At 40.0% G+C, this 9,105-nt stretch overlaps 1 long non-coding RNA gene across 23 annotated transcripts in view; it reads right to left on the bottom strand.

Annotated features, from left to right (window-relative positions):
• Positions 1–9,105, bottom strand: part of LOC108445249 — a 290,571-nt gene that overhangs the window by 196,326 nt on the left and 85,140 nt on the right. For 22 of the 23 annotated variants that reach the window (XR_001860038.1, XR_001860029.1, XR_001860024.1 and 19 more), the window contains exon 3: positions 326–387. This is a non-coding gene — a long non-coding RNA (uncharacterized LOC108445249). Of the gene's footprint in view, positions 1–325; positions 391–9,105 lie in introns of all 23 variants that reach the window. The other variant, XR_001860035.1, reaches the window with a different exon arrangement.

Here is a 9,105-nt window from a genome sequence, read left to right as displayed (position 1 = left end):
ATATTTTAATTCAGAATCCAGAGGAGGTTGCTCTGCAAAACTAGCTGAAACAATGTTGTATGTGTGCTTCCCAGGTTACTTTTTGAAAACAAATGCAAATATCTTCAGTCTTATTATTGACACATAAAATAGTATAGAAAAATTAATTACAAGTGATACAAGAGGCTAAGTTATTATATGGTACTTAGAATTTCCATCCTTTTTGTGGACAGCCTCCAAGTGTATTTATATTTCTTTGGGTGAACTTCTGTAGCATATTCAGTATTTCTCCCAAAGAGATAATTTGGGATGTACCAACAAATGCAACTGTAAACATATAGCCTACCTTTCAAGACAGTTGACAGCCAGTTGTGATGGAAGATAGAGTCATCTTATTGTAATTCAGATCTGCTGAAAACCAAACAGAGAATTAAGGAATGAACTGGAAAAGCACCTTGATGTGAAGATCTCTGTTTAACCACCTCAAAAATAACTGTTTCTCTGCTTTCAGATATATTATTGGCTTACTTATTCCCAGTCTGTGGGGTTCACCTTAAAGGCGTTATTTAGAGCTGCTGCATTCAGGGGTAAGTGATCACTAATCAGAGAGGAAGAAGGGAAATGTTACATAACTCAGGGAAAGGATCTCCACAGCAGGCTCTTATCCACCAACCAGAAGCAATTTTGGAACTAGCCACGACTTGCAAGGAGAGGCTAATATACAAATAAAACCCAGATGGACAGGCTTTCACTGCTACAGATGTTTTACCTTTTCACTGACTATTTGCAGAAGATACAAAATACACCAGGTCCTGAAGAAAAGGCTGTCTTGAAGTGTGTAATGGGCACTGCCAGGAGGCAAGAAGTTTCTTCCAGGACCTGGTTCCCAATGCCTTAAGGCTGCAACCCACTGAATCAGTGCAGGAGAGGTTCTGCCTCCAAGTAAGCTGTAGAGGTAAAAGAAATGAAACACGCCACTTAGGAGGTAGGGCGCCTGGAAGACTCTGAAGCTTTTTGCTCCTAACTTGCTGAGAGATAACCTTGCTGAGAAACATGAAAGCCCTGTAGACTGCCTTTCATGTTTTATGCGCAGGTATTCCATATAGCCAAAATGGAGAACACATTCTGAATACCTACCAACCTCAAAAAATGCTCAAAATAGTAGACACACCCCTAAATTCTACTGAAGTTAATATAATTTTGCAGTTCAAATTTTGAACTTTATGAACTTTTATGATTGCTGAACTCAGAGTTTTATAGTGGCCCAATTAGGTATTCCATATAGAAAATATTTCAGCCTGCAGTGCTGTAAAGATGGGATCCTTTTTGAGCAATATTCTGTTTTAAAATAAAAATACATGCCCAAAAGTCCATAATATTACAAGGAACCCAAGTCTAAAAATCTTCCTAAAATCAAGCATGTGTTTAAAATTATGCAACTTGTATCAGATTTAGGGCTTATAAAAATAAACTACTTATTCAACAAAAAGTAGGTTTATGTCACAGTTGGAACACAATAGACAACTTATAGTTTATTCAGAGGAACCACAAGTGATTTTTGTTTCTATCAGTATAAGTATGTTGTGCATCACTTACATGTGCGTGTAACAGCAGTTCCCAAACTTTGATCATTTTACTCATTTCTACTGCAATGCACAGATAAGTGATTAGCTCCCCATTTCTCTGATTAAAGTAGGTAGCAAGGAAAGATGTGTGAACAGTATGTTGCTAATGAAAAAATGTGGGTGCCAAGAATGAATTGCAATAATTGTAATATTTGATATTAATAAAATGAGATAAAGAAATTAGTGACATACTTTCCCAGCTGCTCACTCAGTCACCATACTGATAGGTAAGCTGCTCAAGACTTATGTATTAGAGACTTAATACAGCTAATAATAAATTATAATGAAGTCTGAGCAAGATATATGAAAATGACTGTGTCCACATGACACTTTGTACTGCAGGAGGAAAGGCTGAGTCAGCAGGAGGCTGGAGAGCTGTAGTAATGAAATGAAAATGAGCTTTTCAACTCAAGGAACATCAGAGAGATGGAGTTCTAACTCCCAGTGAAAGCCAGCAGGCAGAGCATATAACCCACCTGGCCCTATACAAAGTGATAAAGTAAGAAAAATGCAAGCCCTCTCCCAGCACCATGCCCGGGCTGGAACGGTGTGCAGAAAACATATTTACTGCAGCTTTGTGCCACATTATCTGCAGGGCTTCAAGTCTCTACTGCAGGGTAGGATAGTTAGCTTTCCTAGTAAACATGGCAGGATATGGCTGGAAGCTGAAGCAGAAGAGATTGTGTTTAATGAAACTTCCCTGGGTCTTACACTTCAGTGGTATATTAAGACCCAAAAGCATTTTAACCGAAACCTTGGACTTTTCTGTAGAATTCAAAATACAGACCCTGTGTTCCAGTTTAGCAAATGAAGGATGCAGCAGTCTATCTCTTGTTGAGAAATACTTTTTTCCAGGTATCTGAGTACAACCTTTGGGGTGACTAATCTTCTACCTCAGTTTGAAAATCCCAGCTCCACTGGTATTTTAGCTGGGGACAGGAGTGTGCTTTTGAAGAGACTCTCCTAAGCATTCCCCATTACTTCATTTTGCTTTTCACTGCAGGGCAATCTCAGAGCACACAGGGTGTGTTCATTTGGGATGAAACTAAACTGGGGTGCCCTGAGTGTGCTCCATTGCTCATGGGCACTCATTCAGCAGGGTGGAAGTGCATCTTTAAGAGGGTGTTAGTGTGGATGTCGGGTCTCTTGCATTCTCTGCTCACCTCTGCAGGATCATCCCCCCTGCAAATACACAACTGTGCACCATACATACAATATAATATAAATGCCAATATAAACCCCTTTGTACAGCTTCACAGGGACAAGAAATGTAAGAGTAACCAAGGGCATATAGACAGACTAGACAAGCATATTGTACCTATGAAATGCTCCTCACCATTACTGCAAGCACTAGTCTTTGCATGCTAGGCATGTAATTCTTGTCATGTTGTCTGTAGCATCATGACAGAGGTTATCATTTCTGGAGGGATGTGGGCTGAAGATGAATTAATTTCATATGTATTCAGATATTTTCATTTTCTCCCACATAGAAGAAATAAAACAAGAGGCAGTTTTTTTAATTAAGTATTTTCTCTGGAACAGCATATTAGACTTCCTTAAAAGAAGACCTGAATACTGAATAATAAATAAAATAAAAATATTTATTTCTTTAATAATGAGATGTTGGAGCACTATATAAATTTCTTTCCTTTGTTGTTGTTATTATTACTTGATTTTCCATTTCAGTGAAAAACTCTTTGATACTTGGAACCAACAAAGAGGCATGCTTCTGTTGAATAATGCTAATTCATATTCAAGCTGTGCTACCTAATTACAATGCATTTTCATGGTACCATCACAGATTACCATGGGTGATTCTTGGTCAGTTACAACTTACTTAATTAGCAGGAACTTAACTGTTACATTTTTTGACTTTTCATGGATTGAATAGGGTACGCCCTCCAGCTCTCATGATCAAACATACTCCCTCCACAAAGTATAGGATTAAAGCCATTACCTTGATCAAATCACAAGCAAGCATCTTTTTGCTTTGCTCCACAATTGCAAAAATGAAAGCAATATTCGCAAACCAAATGTATTACAGTGAATAAAAAACTGACTCACTCCTGGAAAAGCAAAACACAATGTATCTGAGGAACTTCACCCTAAAAAGCTTCATTCTTGAATAATTTTAAGAGTATTTTTAGATATTAGCGTAGGTGTTGGGGAAAAGCCCACATTGCTTTAAAGTCTGCCTTTTGTTTAAAACACCATTTCAAGAGATGATGTTATGCAATTAGAAAGAAGAAAGGAAAAGAGTCTTAAACCAAGTGGTTCAACCCAGTTATAGTAATAGAATTTCACACAGTCTGTACAAGGTTCTGTCTTAGAAAGCTTTAGAAATATTCAGGTATATAGTTTAGTAGATCATTGAGATTTATGTTCATGTTAGATGAAAATATCAATATAAATCTTTCTTTCCAAACAGGTTGAGACCAAATTATTCTCTTTACAAGTAAGTCTCAATCCATATGCCTATATGACTCTGTCTTAAATACCAAGTCCTAAAATACTGGAATCTTAAATAGATGTTTTTGCTACCTGCCTTAGATTAACTGCAATCCTTTGTGTCATGCAGTGGGCACTGTATCAAAGAAAAAATCCATCTATGTCTAGGAAGAGGCTGAGCTGGTACTGGAAGGATACTGTCTATAAAAGAAGAATAATACAGCAAAGGAAAACCAACATTTTTTTCCACAAACCTTAGAGACAGTTTCTGAGGGAGAAAAGACTCTTTACTTTCAGTGCTGCTTGCACTCCTTACCCCTCTGCTTAAGACTGCCAAAAAACTTACACATACCAGGTCGCATCAATAGGACTTTCCACACCAATGTCTTTTTTTCTGAGGACAGCCATTAGCAGATACTGAATGGAAGTGGAAGGACAGAGAAGGCACACAATCATGTTTTGTTCTGATATTCCCTCTTCACTTCTGGGAGTTTGGGGACCACCAAACTAGGAGGTTACACCCACAGCATGGTGCTTTACAGGTTGTCAGCCAGCTTCTTCCCATGAATCCCCTGGACTGCTTTTTAACCCAGTTATATTTTGTACACTAATAAGCTCAGGCTTCAGTTTATGGATGAATTCTTGGTGTGGTTTAAACAGCTTTCACGGGGTATCCCTTATCTCTAGACATGTGAGAAGCAGTTTCGAGAGAAAGGGGAAGAGGGACTACAGGATTGAAGAAGATCAAATCTCTGTCTCAATGGGCTTCAAATCACAGAGGCTTTCTGATGATATCAGAAAATTTGTCCACTCTTCTCTGTGTGTGCTTACCTGGACACGAATATCTGAATTATTTAAAGTCTGTGTAAAACAAGACCGTGTAAGTTGTTGCTCTGGCTTCCAGCTGGAGCCTCCATTGCAATATATGACCCCCAAAACATGACCTTTATCTCTCAAGAAGGCATGACTTTGCAAAATTTTTGCTTTTTGTACCATAGGTCTGTCAAGAAAACTAAACTAGAGATTATTGGGAAAACACACTCCACTGGGAGCTTGGGGCTACTCAGTAAATATGGCAAACAGGTTACAAGTCAGATTTACTCCAGTGGAGCCTGCCAAATGGTGTCACCAGCCATATGGAAGATTTAATGTCTTCTCATGTATCCAGCTCAGAAATCTTCACACTACACCACAGATACTCCCATCAACTTCTAAGAAGGAGGTGTTTTAGGACAGCGGAACCTTAACAATGAGAAAAATAAGGCTTTTGAATTTTACTCTTTTTTTAAAATCTGGCTGGAAAAGCTCAGTGCCTGTATTTTAGTTCCATTCCTCTGCAGCTCAGCAGAGGTAACAGAAATGACAGGGTGGCAGGCAGGCAAGTAGGCTGATCGCATTAACTCACATCCTAAATAAATAGCAAAGGCCTTTCCTTTCAACAATTTATGCACTGACAGGCCACTCCAGCAGCTAGCACATCTCTACTGAAGTTCAGAGTGCCACCTCTAAAGAATACTTTACCTTTAAGGATACAACAGATCCAAAGCTCAAAATTAAAGATTAAAATATTTTAGGTAATGACAACAACATACATATTTAAACTTAGTTCCAAATGCAACAGGGTACTTATTTACCTATGAAGTCCTAAGGTCAGATCTTTTTTTTTTTTTTGCTAGAAATACTAGGAGTTGTGGGAAGATGTCCAAGAATTTTAATGTTAGCAGCTCACCATGTCTATTCACCTGTCAGGCGCTGCACCATATTTAGCAGCTCCTGTCACCTCCATGATGACATTTGTCATTGGATTGCCATTTTTGCCTATTCCTGAATACCCTGCAGCTGCTTCTCTGAGAGTGAGTCATCCAAAACTGTTAAATCTGAAAGCCAGTCTCAGCTTGGCTTCCAGCAAAACCAACACATATGACAAATCATCTACACTTGTGTGAAGGTGGTGGAGGTGTTCAAGGGACTTGTAGTGAAACCCTAAAGTACTGTGGGGAGGCAAAGATTCTAGCACCTGTATTAAAATGCCCTAGGGTATATTACCATGTCCTGCAGCCGTAGGGAGGAGGAGAGAAGATCCAGCAGGCAGGAACTGTGCAGCAAGATTTATTTATTTAATTATTTTACAAACTCTTTTATAGACTTTTTTCTTCATATATTTTCTTTTCGTCTAATTGGACGAGGATCAACCACGCCTTGGGGGTGATTGGCTAAAATCCTAAACCATCCATTGTCAAAATATTTTTCTACTTCACTATAAACAAGACTTTTCAAGGCTGCAGGTGTTTCATTGTTTACAGAACTCTACTATCTCTTCTGTGAGAGAGGAAAGTCTCATGGACTTAGAAAATAGCAAGAAAATTCTTGCTAGCAGCATTTTTGTATCCACACACCTGCACACTTTGCATGGTGTGGAAGCTCAATAACTCCACTGTAGTCTCCTGGGGGCCAACCAGGAAAGTCAGTCAGCACCACGTCATGAGCTGCAATTCAATTGTGGTGAGACACCTATTCCTTAAAATAGGCTTGATGGGCAAGAAGAATCCCATGCCCTCACCCACTGCAAACTTGATATGATCAGCGCTCAAGTTATGCAGATGTCCCCATTCTCCCATACGCAGAATTCACAGAATCACAGAATATGCCAAGCTGGAAGGAACCCACAAGGATGATTGAGTCCTGATCCCTCACAGGACCACCCCAGAAATCCCACCATGTGCCAGACAGCATTGTCCAAATGCTCCTTGAAATCCTTCAGGCTTGGTGCTGTGATCAGTTCCCTGCGCAAACTGTCCCAGTGCCCAGCCACCCTCTGGGTGAAGAAGCTTTTTCTAATACCCAACTTAAATCTCCCCTCACACAACTTCAGGCCATTCCCTTGGATCCTGTGCCTGCTCACAGAAAGATCAGTGTCTGCCCTTCATCTTCCCCTCACAAGGAAGTTGTAACTGCAATGAGGTCTCCCCTCAGTCTCCTCCAGGCTGAACAGACCAAGTGCCCTCAGCCACTCCTCATACGGCCTCCCCTCAAGGCCCTTCCCCATCCTCACTGCCCTCCTCTGGACACTCTCTAAGAGCTCAATGTCTTTTTTAAATTGTGGTGCCCAAAACTGCCCCCAGTATTCAAGGTGAGGCAGCCCCAATGCAGAGCAGAGCAGGACAATCCCCTCCCTGGCCCAGCTGGCGATGCTGTGCCTGATGCCCCCCAGCACCCAGCTGGGTCATGTTCAACTCTCCATCAACCAGGACCCCCAGGTCCCTTTCTGCAGTGCTGCTTTCCAGCATCTCATTCCCCAGTCTGTCCATACATCCAGGGTTGCCCCTCCCGTGTGCAGAATGGAGCACTTTCCCTTGTTGAATTTCACATGGTTGGTGATTATCCAGTCCTCTGATTTATCAAGGTCTCTCTGCAGGGCCTTCCTGCCTTCCAGGGAGTCAACACCTTCACCCAGTTTTGCACAGTTGCTCAGTGTCCCTTCTGGTCCTGTGTCCAAGTCTTTTATGAAGATGTTGAAGAGCACGGCGCCAAGGATGGAGCCCTGTGGAACTGCACTAGTGACAGGTCACCAGTCTGATGTCACCCTGGTCACTAAAACCTTTTGTGCCTGACCCTCAAGCCAGTTGCTCACCCATCACATGATGTGTTTATCCAGCTGTGTGCTGGACATTTTGTCCAGAGGGATCCTATGAGAGACAGTATTGAAAGTTTTACTGAAATCCAAAAAGATTACATCAACTGATTTCCCTTGATCAGCTGGGGGGGGTTACTTTGTCATGTAGTTACATTATACCAGAATCAAAGTCAAATTTAAGATCCAATCTCACCAAACTAGGACAAAACACTAAGCAGTTATGAACGCTATATACGTAGAATACTACATACGAAGACATGTGCATACGAAATTACGTGTTTATGCACATGAAGCTTCTAAGGAAGGTGCCTTCTGATCAATAAGAATATTAAGAATTATTTAAATTAATTTCCAATTGATCAATCTTTATATCATTGAGAAAATATAAAATGGAGTTCAGCTGGACATAAATTGATCACACTAGGCAGCCTCTTAAATTCTAAAAGCAAAAAAATTTGTATTTGGCTGCAGAAATTCTTTCCAACAGCAACAAGAAATAAACAATAGCAATGCATTTAGTTACACACATATGGGAATGAAACAGCAAAGTTATACGCTGACACTTGGCCAGTCGTTTGCTGTAAATGGTGCATTTTTAAGATTGCCAGTGATAATCACCAATTTCTTGATGTTCAATGCCTTCCCCTACAGTGATGTTCCCAGAGGCCATTTGAATTTTGCTTGGGGAGGTCCCAGGAGGTAATTTTATTTGGTTTCCGACTTATCTCTCCTGTAGAAAATCTGATAGGATATTTCAAGTGGTAAATGTTGATGTTCTATTATTACTTTACATATTTCAGGTTTATAACTGAACTACTGAGTGACATTAGACTATTTTGTATGTTTCCAGCTATTCCAATTCTTTGCTTCATAAACTTCTGAAAATAATAAAATCTTGTTTTGATGGAGCAGCTTCTAAACATGACCACAAGGTAAAATACCAAAAGCAAACCTTCAGGCTGTTTATGTAAGCACTAGGGGAGTGATCAGAAGGTAAAACAAAGAAGTCTCAGGAGTATATCAATCAGTGGCAACATTTTCTATTATTGATTGATTGATTGATTTTAAAATATTAAAAATAAATAAATAAATCCTTAGAATGTACATTTCAGGCTACCAAGTGGACACCACACTTTTCTTTCTCCCCTACACAGACTTCATCTCTTTCATTCCTCTCTCAAAATTCTGATTTCAAAATGATTTTGTCATCTAGGCTTTTTTTTATCATACAAGAATAAGGTTAGGCAGCCCAAAATAAGCTCAACATTTATGTATTCAAATCTGCATTTTGCAGGCACTTCTGCTCTTTTGGCATTGTTACTGTTCCTTGGTTTCTGTTCTTCCTAAGATGAATTGCAGAGTCTTCCTGCAGCCTGGCACTGGTCAGGCCTGATGAATGTGTCCCTTTGGGGTCTGGAC

The sequence above is a fragment of the Corvus brachyrhynchos genome, unplaced genomic scaffold (genome assembly GCF_000691975.1).
Source record: "Corvus brachyrhynchos isolate BGI_N302 unplaced genomic scaffold, ASM69197v1 scaffold11, whole genome shotgun sequence".
Lineage (NCBI taxonomy): Eukaryota > Metazoa > Chordata > Aves > Passeriformes > Corvidae > Corvus > Corvus brachyrhynchos.
The sequence above is the reverse complement of the archived record's forward strand: the minus strand, read 5'-3'. Positions and strand labels throughout refer to the sequence as shown.